The sequence below is a fragment of the Trichechus manatus genome, unplaced genomic scaffold (genome assembly GCF_000243295.1).
Source record: "Trichechus manatus latirostris isolate Lorelei unplaced genomic scaffold, TriManLat1.0 scaffold00059, whole genome shotgun sequence".
Lineage (NCBI taxonomy): Eukaryota > Metazoa > Chordata > Mammalia > Sirenia > Trichechidae > Trichechus > Trichechus manatus.
The window spans coordinates 6,415,842-6,428,827 of NW_004443995.1; the positions used below are offsets into that span (position 1 = coordinate 6,415,842).

At 35.3% G+C, this 12,986-nt stretch overlaps 1 protein-coding gene across 6 annotated transcripts in view; it reads left to right on the plus strand.

Annotated features, from left to right (window-relative positions):
* Positions 1–12,986, plus strand: part of LRBA (LPS responsive beige-like anchor protein) — an 840,314-nt gene that overhangs the window by 302,220 nt on the left and 525,108 nt on the right. The window contains exon 1 of one of the 6 annotated variants that reach the window (XM_023733558.1): positions 2,653–8,151. The exons of the other annotated variants lie outside the window; for them this stretch is intronic. The gene's annotated coding sequence lies outside the window, so the exon portion shown is untranslated. Of the gene's footprint in view, positions 1–2,652; positions 8,152–12,986 lie in introns of those variants that run through there. 6 annotated transcript variants of the gene reach the window in all.

Below are 12,986 nucleotides of genomic sequence, written 5' to 3' on the forward strand. Positions count from 1 at the left end.
CTTCTTGGAAGTTTAGCATATTTTTGTGAACAAAATTACCAATTTTGTTGGTAGTGAATTTTCTGAATCCTGAAATGTTTGTTATTGACAAATTTGTCCAGTTCTATACTTGTTTTTCTGGAATAGGATTTGTTAATCTCTTCACTCCTCCATATCTGAAAGATCCTCCCCCAGTTCTTTACATGTCTGATTCTTTATCATGTATGTCCTGATTCAGATGTCATCTTCTCAAAGAATTCTTTCCTGAAACCTGTTGCAGAGGTCACTGGTTTAAAAAAAAAATTTGTTTTTATCATAACTCTTATTCCTTTCTAATATTTACCTTTATTGTCTATATCTTTTGGTAAAATGTTTGAGGGTAGTGTCCCTGTGTCTTGTTTATGGTTGTATCCCTGGCTCCTAGAGAAATGTCTGGCGAAGTCAGTAAATATTTGTGTTTAATTGGTGTGATATTTTCTGTGTAAATACATTGTTTTGATTCAGTTATTGATATTTTCATGTATATGTGTGAATATGTTTACAGTTATTTAACATTCCATTTTAGAAATAAATTCATTTAATAGAGATAATCCTGACAGTGATCAAGTGATATTTCTTTGAGCATTTTTACCAAGAGAAATGGAAATTCAAATAATAAAATATTTACATATTTAAATAATTGTTTCCACATTTTGTGACCTAATGAACTTTCAAGTTATTCTCAAATATCCTTATCCAGAATTGTAGATTGTTATTATATATTATTGGGGAAGCAATTATTTGAATTACTTATTTATTCTTACGTTATGTCTGGTAAGAGATTTTGTAGTATCCTTTCTGTGATTTCTTATGGTTATCTTAACTCCGTTTGCATTTGTGAGCCTTCCATGGTTAGGACCTGTCTTCTTTGCCTCAGTTCTTAACCTATAGAAAGTACTCAGCCTTTATGTTTTAAGTGAATATTTGAAATAAACAGTGATAGAAATGAAACTCAGATTTATTAATAAAATTGTGGAGATTCATAATTTTTGTTATTAATTTAGGGGAAAATTATATTTTTAAGGAACAGTTCAGAGGTTTATTTTTCTAAATCAGTGGATTTTGCATTCCTCTAATACACCCTCAGTATCTAAAGGTTAAATGAGTTTATGTAAGAATAGATTTGTGAAGTAATTCGGAGTGTTTAGCTACTGGACTTTAATTGCAGGGGCAGGAAGAGTAGTAACAGTGTTTTTCTTTTCACTGCCGAAACCAACCTTTTTTTTTTTTTCCTTATTAAGTAAGTGACCTGCCTTGACCTCATTTATAGAGCAGCTGCTATAAATTTGGCCTTTGATTAATGTTTTGTTAGTGTAAATAACATGAAGACCCTTTACAGACTGAGACTATATGTAACATAAGGTTTATTGGACTCGATGGGTATCTTTAGCAAATCAATTACTTAGGTCAGACATAAGTAATTGTAGTTTGATAGAAATGTTCCTCTTAACTTATGTGTTTAATTGATAAGATACTTTCCTGTAAATACGTTGTTTGGATAGTTTTGATTTCAGTTATTGGTACTTTTCATGTAAACACCATTATACTTTAAACAAATTTACTTTATAGAGCTAAAATAATCAGTAATTACTGAGTGATGTTTTTTTGAGGATTTTTACCAAGAGAAAGGAAAACATACATACGTATAATAAAGGATTTAAGTTTTTAAAAAATTAAATTACCACATCTTGTGAGCAACAACATTGTGATTCCTGAATGATAATTTTGTTTTTGGATGTTCTGTGATATATTGAATCATTAAAATTATCATCTCTCTTTAAATATGTAAGTAATTGATCTAAAGCAGTTTTATTCTTTTTGAAAGACAGGTTTCTTTAAATAGTTTCAGATTCTTCTAAAGACGTTAAAGCCTTCTTTCAGACTGTTCCATGAGAATGTGTCAGCATGTTAATAGACAATAATGTATAGTTGTCATCATTTCATTTGCCTCTCTTGTATGGAATCTGAGATTTTAGTATTATGTTGTTGTTATGTGCCATTGAGTTGGTTCCGACTCATAGCGACCCTATATACAACGGAATGAAACACTGCCCAGTCTTGCACCATCCTCATGATCGTTGTTATACTTGAGCTCATTGTTGTAGCCGCTGTGTCAATCCATCTCATTGAGAGTCTTCATCTTTATCTCTGACCCTCTACCTTACCAAGCATGATGTCCTTCTCCATGGACTGTTCCCTCATGATAACGTGTCCAGAGTATGTGAGACCAAGTCTTGCCGTCCTTGCTTCTAAGTGGCATTCTGGCTGTACCTCCTCCACGACAGATTTGTTCCTTCTTCTGACAGTCCATGGTATATTCAGTATTCTTTACCAACACCATAATTCAAAGACATCAGTTCTTCTTCAGTCTTCCTTGTTCATTGTGCAGCTTTTGCATGCATATAAGATGATTGAAAATACCATGACTTTGGTCAGGTGTACCTTAGTCCTCAAAGTGACATAACTGTTATACTAAATTCAAATATAGTAGGTCCCGTTATTATATTCATTGAGCTTCAAGTGATTTATTTTTGTATTTGATTTGGCTTTATATTAGTTCCTTTTTTCTTCCCGTTAAAAATGTATTTAATTACAGTTTAATTATATATTTAACTTAGCAATTTCCAATAGAACTGTTGCTTACATTAAAAAAAAAAATCAATTATTTGTCAATGAATCTTCTCTTATTAGTTTTTTTTCATTTGGATAAAGAAGGGATTTTAGTTTATTTTTTAGCCTTCTTATTCTTGGTATTGGTAGAGGCTTTGGTGACATCACTTCCAAAAAATTTAGTAACTTGATATTGGTTAATTTTGGCAGCAGAAATAGATATAGCTGCTACGTAGCCTCCATTCTTCCTGCTGATCGACCTGTCATTCATCCAACAAATAATTTTTTAGAACATTTTAAGCTTCTGATGTTGTACTAGGCAGCTGTGAACAAAGCACCTGCTTTATTAGACCTTACTCAGTAAAATTTATAATGATTTGTTGATGGTTAGAGGCTTCTGCCATATAACTTAACTTGTTTAACTTGTATCTCTTAATGGAAATGATGCGTTGGATAAATATGTTCATCCTGCATATTTCATATATTTAAGTGATCCACTTTTGTTCTTACAGTGTAGAATTCGGAAAAATTAGTGCAAATTCCCTACCAGTAAAATTCTTGTAGCTTAAAATTGTCAAGGAATCCTAACGAGCGTCCTGTCTTTCTTCTTGCTTACTTTTTTTCTTAGTTTCTCCTTTTATTTCTATTTCTTTTATATTTTAAAATAAAAAACATGATTCATTTATATTTTAAAGTAAAACATATGATACCGCTGGCTGATAAAACTTTTTGACCTTCTGATAGTAAAAATCAGGGAAGTTGTGGACTGTAAAAAAACAAACCCATTGTCGTGGAGTCGATTCTGACTCATAGCGACCCTGTTGAACAGAGGAGAACTGCCCCATAGCTTCCAAGGAGCACCTGGTGGATTCTAACTGCCAGCCTTTTGGTTAGCAGCCAAACTCCTAACCACTAGGGTTTCCGTGGTGGACTGTGGAACCTAATTTAAAGGTATAATATTTATTAAAATTTTTAAGATTTAAATTATCATCTTGTACTTTATTATTTTTAAAACATGTTAGTAATTAATAAAATGACCTACAACTGTAGTGCTGAATTTAGCTTAATAAAAATACATTTTGGGAACATCTATTACCCTATCCTGGAAAAGTACAGAAAGGGAAGATTATCCGACATACTGCTGAGCACATTGCTTAATTTTCCTCTGGGGATAGTCTGTATCTCCTTATTATAACAATAACTCAGACTTGTATCTGAATATGTAAATAACCCTCGTAAAAAACAATGTTTCCAGTACTAGTCACTTGTCTATCTCTTCCCTGTTCAGTGGCTTAGATTTGCGCTTCTGCTTTCTGACCATTCATTTAGCTGCTTCAGCCTTTTTCTTCCTTTTCTAAATATCATAAATTCCTAATGAATATTTGTAGAATGAGTAGAAGAGTCAATGGAAAGGAAGTGGAAAAGGAGAAAGAAAGGAAAAAAGAAAGTGGAATGAAGAGGGAAGGAAGGAGGGAAGAAACCATTTTATTTCATTCTGACTCCCTTGGCCGTTTTCGTGATTTTTTGGATCTGAGTTATGTTTTGGTAAAAAGATAAAAGTATTTGTTGAAGTTCAGTAAACACTGTGACTAGAATGTAATCTTACCTGTACCAAAGAAGACAAAATTGGAATTGAAGCAGAGAGATTCTCTTGGAAATGCTAAAGTGCTCCTTAAAGAGCCATGTGCACTCCAGCTGAAGTTTTAAAAGTACTGTACATGTGAGTAAGATACTTTATACAAAAACCCTAATTAAATGTTATAAACAGTTGTTTTGATATGATCTTTTTTGGAGGGAAGATTCAGAGGTCATTGTTCCAAAGATTTATTGAGAAGAGACTTTAATCTCTACCCTAGCCCTGGATTGAATCGATATAGAAGTTTATTGGCCGGTTTGGAATTAGGTGTGTGCTGTTCTTTCCTCTTCAAAATTAGACTATTGAAATTAATGTTCATAATTTTGAGAAAATTTAATGGTTTATCAAAGAGGACTAGAATTTTCTTCCCTTAATTAGGATTATTTATTTTCATCATGTAGGTAAATTATTTACTTTTAATTTTCTAGCTTTATCTCAGTTTATAGTTAATATAACATACTTCCTTTAACAGACTCTGCATTTGGAGGCTTGTTTTGGTAACTTTATATGCAGTTTTATATGGAAATGATTTTCCCATCATACTTTTTTTCTGTAGTCACCAGGTAAAGTTTTTTCTTTAAAAAGTGTGTGTGTTGTTTTTCTTTTTTAAATTTTCTGATTGACGTAAAACAATGGTGCTGCATTTGAATTGTGCTTCTTTGCCACCTAAAAATGCTAAATCCACTAGCTTACAGGGCTTTAATTGTTTGGCAGTGTGGAATGTGTTGCTTGCCGTTTCTCAGCAAGGCCAAATGTATATATCTTTGGGAATAGGTAGGTTGGACCCAGCATGCCTGTAGGATCTGCTTATATTTGTATTGAAGCTTCATAATCTTATACAGTTGTTGTTTTCTTAAACTACAACAGTTCATATAATACTTTACTATATTAAATGCAAATGGCTAGAGGAAAAAAGGGAGGCAAATTAGGGGTGGGAGAAAAAGGGAAGAAGCCAAACTCTGAGAAGAGTTAAATGAAAATAAAATGAAGATGAAGATCATTCACTTGATTCATTTATTCAGCATATATTTATGCTCACCAGCTACATACGGATCCATGTTCTGGGGATGCAACAGAGGGTAAAATAGACTCACCATCCTTGTACAAGTTATTCTAAGTGGTAAAAATATTCAGTAAAGAAATAAATAAGTTTATGTTATATCTGAAGGTGATAAATGCTATGAAAAAGTTAAAACTAGTAGGGAGAATAGGGACTATTTAGAGCAAGGGATGTTATAATTTTAAACAAGGTGGTCAGGGTAGAATCTAAAAGGGTGGGTTTCTAGGAAATGCTAAGGAAATGCCACTGGCCGTGAAGGGGCAGAGGCAGTCATAGGAACATAAAAAACCCGTTGCCGTCAAGTCGATTTTGACTCACATTTTATAAACAGAGAAATCCTAAACTGAATTCCAAGTGAGTGAGCAGAACCATTTTCCTCAGTGTTTTTGCTTTTCTGCTTATGATAATCTTCTCTCTCTTTATATGCATTTCTTGAGAATAAATTCTTTCGTAGTTCTAAAAAATTCTTTCATCTACAACATGCTGCAGCTTCCATTCTAGAGTTGGTATTACCATGAGTTATTGTTTTAAAATCCTCAAGTAGGGGTTATAGTGCAAAATAGTCTGGGAAAATGGGCTGTGACATTTATAGTAAATCTGGCAATTATGTTAAATTACTAAGCTGATATATTCTCAGGGAGAAATAACTGTATGGAGTATTGTATTTCCATTCTAATTTTAGTAAACTGTGAGGGTACATTGTAGTCTCCCTGACTAAGGGTATCAACTTCCAGAAGAAGTGGGCACCACCTGGGCTGGTTATAAACTGAGAAGGAACTAGATCGGCCTTAAATATGTATGAAACCCATTGAAAAATTAAAAAAAAAATGTTAATTTAATGCTCTTGTTGGTCACCAGTCTGTTCTTTCTAAGATTTATGTATTTTATGATGTTAGACTCTTTGCAACTTGTTATTCAGAGTTGTTACTGGAAATGTTAGAAAGGAGTAGAGATCTTAATATAAGGATTTTTGTTATGCGAGTATAACGATATTGAATATGCCTGGGGTGTGTGGGTAGAGGAGGAAGGAGCAAGGAGGCAGGTGGGTAGAGTGAAGAGGTAGGTAATAATTCCACAGTATAAGTATAAAGGCTTTATTAGTTTATGAAGACGATAGTGTAAGATGTGAGATTTTACTGTTTCTCATATTACTGAAGGAAGACTTTGGAAACAGTTCCCCACCCAACTCAGTTCTGGTTTGTGATCATTTCTGTTGTTAATTCTAAAGAAATTATAATGTTAGAAGGATTACCAATTCAAGAACATTACTTCTACATTCTCAATTGTTAGGATGCAGAAAAGTGGTAACTTTCTTTTTCCATCAACCGGGAAGATGTTTAGCAGAGAACATCTGACAGTTGCTGCTAATGGGAGTCACAGAAAGCCCAGGAAGCATAGCAGTAATATTGGAAAACTCTTGGTGAACATGTCTGTATGTGTTTACCCAAGGTCTAGTCTAGTATAATCAGATGTGGACAATGGGCTGTAATGTAGTTATGGGAGATGGTTGTCATCATTACTGTTATTTATTGAGCCTCTAGTGTGAATCTTTTCTATTTGGTCACTTGATAGGGCTGTTTGTTTTCTAAAGCTGACACAAGCTTTTTCTTTCTTGCACTGTAGGTATGAATTATACATATTTTGTTTTTTTACTCCTAATATTAAAATATGTGAATCATTTTGTGCTACATTTAGAGACTTAGTATGCTTTACAGCAAACACAGTATTTTGAGGATGCTTATTATAATTAAAACTTTAATTTACTTTTCATTCTTTGTTTGGAAAACTATTAGATAAAATTGCAGTTGCTAACTACTGTGTAATTTGTATATCCAGGAAAATAAGCATACAGATGAAAATAATTTGTTCCTTAGAAAAGCAAAAAAAAAAAAAAATTCATTTAGATATCTTATTAGTTAATTTGTGAAGCCATCTTTATATTTTTCATAATGAAAGGAAAGATCATCTTTGTGTGTATAATTAAAAATAAATAGGCATGTAGTCAGGACTGTCTGAGATAACTGGATTAAAAAGAATTTTATAAATTTTGAAGGAAAAAGGGATATACCTCTCTTCTTCTATGGAAGTATTATTAAATACTTTACATACATTTTAATTTTTATTATATCCTTCTAAATAAGTAAGGTTAGACTGTAATCATTTTGTATTATGGAGTGAAAATATTTCAGACTTAAATTTGTGATGTTGTTAAGTCGAAGCTAGAAGCTATAGGGTTTTGCTTTTAATGGCTTAGATAAGTTTAGATACTTGAGAATATTTGGTTTGAAGTATTTTCACAAACTGTCCATTTATCAGATATGTATTGAGCACTGCTTACCTGAATAGTCCTATCTTAGATTCTGTGGCTGGTTAAAAAAGAAGAATTAGTAAAAAATGTGCTTCCTCAAACAATGTGTGGTCTGGTTGGGAGAATAGAGTAATAGTCATAGACGTGTGATAGAATATTTATAAGGTACTGTATAAGCAAATATAACATACTGTATATACAGTAAATGTTAGGTAGAGGATTGACATAAAAATAAAGAAACAGTGTGTATAGGATAGATTTTGGGAATATTCCTTAGAGGGAAAGAAGACTGAATTCAATCTTAGGAAAATTAAGGTTTTAGATGTAAAGAAAGGGCAAAAAAGAATTGATTTGGGGGAAGATTTTATAGTACTCATGTTTAGCATTTATTCTGTACCTATTTACTAATTGTCTTTTATGTGCCAGGCACTGTTGTGGAGCCTGAGGATGTAGCTATGAATAAGCTTCTGCTGTCATGGGGGCAAGAACAAATAATAAAGAAGTAAACAAATAAATAAGGTAATTCATATAGTAATAAATGCTTAGAGAAAAACAAAGGTAGATAATATTATGAAAATGAGGAGGAGAAGATTTTATAGGGAGTACAATATAGATGGAATGTTTAGAGAAGACTTCTGAGGAAGTGACGCTTGACTAGAATGAAGACAAGTAGCCAACAATTTTGAATTTAGGTCACGGCATTTTAAAGTGAGGAAACAGCAAGAACAAAGGCCTTATAGACAGACTGAGAGTTGTGTATGTTTGAAACAAGTAGTACGGAAGAGAGGAGCTCTGGTAGTGCAGTGTTTAAGTGCTCAGCTGCTAACAGAAAAGGTTGGTGGTTCAAACCCACCAGCCGCTCAGCAGGAGAAAGATGCGGCAGTCTGCTTCCGTAAAGATTACAATCTTGGAAACCCTGTGGGGCACTTCTCCTCTGACCTATAGAGCTGCTGTGAGTCAGAATTGAATTGACTTGATGGCAATGAGTTTTTGTTTGTTTTGTGAAGGGAAGAGTGGCTGAAAGAAAATGAGCAAGGTAAAGGGTGAGGCTTGAGAATATCAGAACTATTCAGGTGTTAGATCATAAAAGTTGTGGTAAGAAATCTGGTTTTAATCTTGTTCGATAAGAATGCATTGCACAGTATTAGGCAGAGGAGTGGTGTGATATGACTTATGTTTTTAAAAGACTAGATTGTGATAGGAGTAGTATAAAGGGCACGAGTGTATGTAGAGAGATCACTGAAGATACAGTGAGACCTGTGAGAGCCGGAACTCAATGGACTGCCTTGTTCTTCCGGGTCTCGCAGGTTTTCTGCCTTTGACAGGGTGCAATCTTACCACTTTTCTATTATTGCTCTCTCTTAGTGGAGAATATTTGAGTTTTCCTTCTCTGACAGGTTTCCACGTTACACAGGTTCCGGCGTTCTGTGCTACTGAAATATTTCAGGCAAGAGATGATGGTGACTTAGGCTGGTGTTGGGGTTCGAACCCACCCGTTGGCTTCGTTGGAGAAAGACCTGGTGATTTGCTCACATGAAGATTACAGCCTAGAAAACCCTATGGGACATTTCTGCTCTGTCACATGGGGTTGCTATGAGTCAAAATCAACTCGATAGCATATAACAGCATCATCCTAGGGTTTATCTGAGTGGATTTAGCTGCTCTTTATTGAGGTGGAGGGAGATTGGGGTAGGTATTGGTTAGAGGTATTAATGGAAGTGGAATGATAGAATTAATAATTCAGTTCTGGAAATGTTAAATTTGAAATGTCCATCAAAGATCCAAGTGGAGGTGGACAGTCGGCTGTGTCAGTGGGAAATACATGAGAGGGAGAGTAGGATTAAAGATATAAATTTAGGAATCAGCAGTATATAGGTAAGGTTGAATTGTCATTAGGCTGAATAAGATAATTTAGATAGAGTAGAGGACACAACTGAGTTCTGGGTCACTGCAAAATTTAGCGGTACACCTGAGGAGGAGGCACTAGCAAAGGAGACAGTGAAGAGGCAGCCACTGACATAGGAGGAAAACCAGGAAAATGTTGAAGAAGAGGAGAAAATGTTTTAAGAATCTGAAGTACTTACCTTAAAGTGAAGAGGAATGGCGTTAGATTCATCATCAAAAAGAACATTTCAAGATCTGTCCTGAAGTACAATGCTGTCAGTGATACAATAATATCCATACGCCTATAAGGAAGACCAGTTAATATGACTAGTATTCAAATTTACGTGCCAGCCACTAAGGTCAAAGATGAAGAAATTGAAGACTTTTACAAACTTCTGCAGTCTGAAATTGATCAGATATGCAATCAAGATGCATTGATAATCAATGGTGATTGGAATGTGAAAGTTGGAAACAAAGACAAAGGATTGGTAGTTGGGAAATATGACTTGGTGATAGACATAACTCTGGACATCGCATAACAGAATTTTGCAAGACCAATGAATTCTTCATTGCAAATACTTTTTTTGAACAACATAAACTCACAACTATACACATGGACCTTGCCAGATGGAAAACATAGGAATCAAATTGACTACATCTGTGGAAAGAGATGATGGAAAAGCTCAGTATCATTAGTCAGAACAAGACCAGGAGTGGACTTTGGAACAGAGCATCAATTACTCATATGAAAGTTCAAGTTGAAACTGAGGAAAATTAAACAAGTCCACGAGAGCCAAAGCACAACCTTGAGTATATCCCACCTAAATTTAGAGACCATCTCAAGAATAGATTGGACGCATTGAACACTAATGGCTGAAGACCAGATGAGTTGTGGAATGATATCAAGGACATCATACATGAAGAAAGCAAAAGGTCGTTAAAATATAGGAGAGAAAAGACCCAAATGGATGTTAGAAGAGACTCTGAAACTTGCTCTTGAACGTCGAGTAGCTAAAGCAAAGGAAGAAATGATGAAGTAAAATAGCTGAACAGAAGATTTCAAAGGATGGCTCGAGAAGACAAAATAAAGTATTATAAAGAAATGTGCAAAGATCTAGAGTTAGAAAACCCAAAAGGAAGAACATGTTCAGCATTTCTCACACTGAAAGAACTATAAAGAAAAAAATTCAAACCTTAAGTTGCAATATTGAGGGGTTCTGCGGGGAAAATATTAAACTACACAGGACGCATCAAAAGGAGATGGAAGGAATACACGGAGTCACTGTACCAAAAAGAGTTGGTCGTCATTCAGCCATTTCAGGAGGTAGCGTATGATCAAGAACTGATGGTACTGAAGGAAGAAGTCCAAGCTGCACTGAAGGCATTGGTGAAAAACAAGGCTTCAGGAATTGACGGAATACCAGTTGAGATGTTTCATCAAATGGATGCAGCACTGGAGGTGTTCGTCTATGCCAAGAAATTTAGAAGACAGCTACCTGGCCAACTGACTGGAAGAGATCCTTTTTTGTACCCATTCCAAAGAAACATGATCCAAAGGAATGGGGAAGTTATTAAACAATATCATTAGTATCACCCAACAAATAAAATTTTGCTGAAGATCATTCAAAAGTGATTGCAGCATTACATCGACAGGGAACTGACAGAAATTCAAGCCACATTCAGAAGAGGACGTGGAACGAAGGATATCATAGCGAATGTCAGATGGATCCTGGCTGAAAGTAGAGAATACCAGAAAGATGTTCACCTGTGTTTTATTGACTATGCAAAGGCAGTTGAAACTGTGTGGATCATAACAAGTTATGGATAACATTGTGAAGAATGGGAATTCCAGAACACATAATTGTGCTTATGAGGAACCTGTACATAGACTAAGGCAGTCCTTCAAGCAGAACAAGGGGATTCTGCATGGTTTAAAGTCAGGAAAGGTGTGGGTCAGGGTTGTATCCTTTTACCATACTTACTCAATCTGTATGCTGAGCAAATAATCTGAGAAGTTGGTCTGTTAGAAGAAGAATGTGGTATCAGGACTGGAGGAAGACTCATTAACAACCTGCAATATGCAGATGATGCAACCTTGCTTGCTCACAGTGAAAAGGACTTCAAGCACGTTCTGATGAAGATCAAAGACTACAGCCTCCCGGATTACACCTCAACATAAAGAAAACAAAAAATCCTCACAACTGTACCAGTAAGCAACATCATGATAAATGGAGAAAATATTTAAGTTGTAAAGGATTTCATTTTACTTGGATCCACAATCAATGCTCATGGAAGAAGCAGTCAAGAAATCAAATGACACATTGCATCGGGCAAATCTGCTGCAAAAGACCTCTTTAAAGTTTTCTTAAAATCAGAGATGTCACTCTGAGGACTAAGGTTCACGTGACCCAAGCCATGATTTGTTTCGATCACCTCAAATGCATGTGAAAAGTATACAATTGAATAAAGAATACTGAAGAATTGACTTCTTTGAATTGTGGTGTTGGCAAAGAATATCGAGTATACCATGGACTGCCAGAAGAAGGAACAAATCTGTCTTGGAAGAAGTATAGCCAGAATGCTCCTTAGAAGCGAGGATGGCAAGGCTTCGTCTCATGTCCTTTGGACATATTATCAGGAGAGACCAGTCTCTGTAGAAGGACACCATGCTTGGTAAAGTGGAGGGTTGGCAATAAAGAGGAAGACCCGGATGAGATAGATTGACACAGTGGTTGCAGCAATGGGCTCAAGCATAACAACAATTGTGAGGATGGCCCAGGACTGGGCAGTGTTTGGTTCTGTTGTACACAGGGTCATTATGAATAGAAACCGACTCAAAGGCACCTAACAACAACAACAAGGTACTCACCACGGTTACATATTTGCATACATTGCTCACTTCTGTATTTGATGTACATTCTCTGAGAATAGTTTTATGCATCTTTATAGTCCTTATAATCTGTAGTTTAGAGTTGCCTAGCATGGCACAGTGGTAAAGAGCTTGGCTGCTAACCCAAAGGTCAGCAGTTCAAATTCACCAGCTGCTCCTTGGAAACCCTATGGGGCAGTTCTACTCTGTCCCATAGGGTCACTGTGAGTTGGAATTGACTTGATGCCAATGGGTTAGTGTAAGTGAATGTTCAATGATTTTATTCGCTTTAGAAGCACTACTGCACCCTCAACATGGGGATATAATGATAAATTATACCTGGTTGGTGTAATATAGAGTAGAAGACAGATTTATGAATACATAATTGATAGTGTACCGTACAGAATGATACAAGTTAATAAGTGCTACAGAAGAGGCATATGTACCTTGGTAGGGGATTAGTTCCATGGAGAGAATGCAGGTGTAGTTTCAGAAAAGGTTTTATAGTGAAGTTGACTTTTGGGATTGGCTTTGAAGGATTAATAAGGTAGGCCAGGTGGAATATGAGGGAGTGTGTTGCTGTTGGGGAAAACAGTAGGAG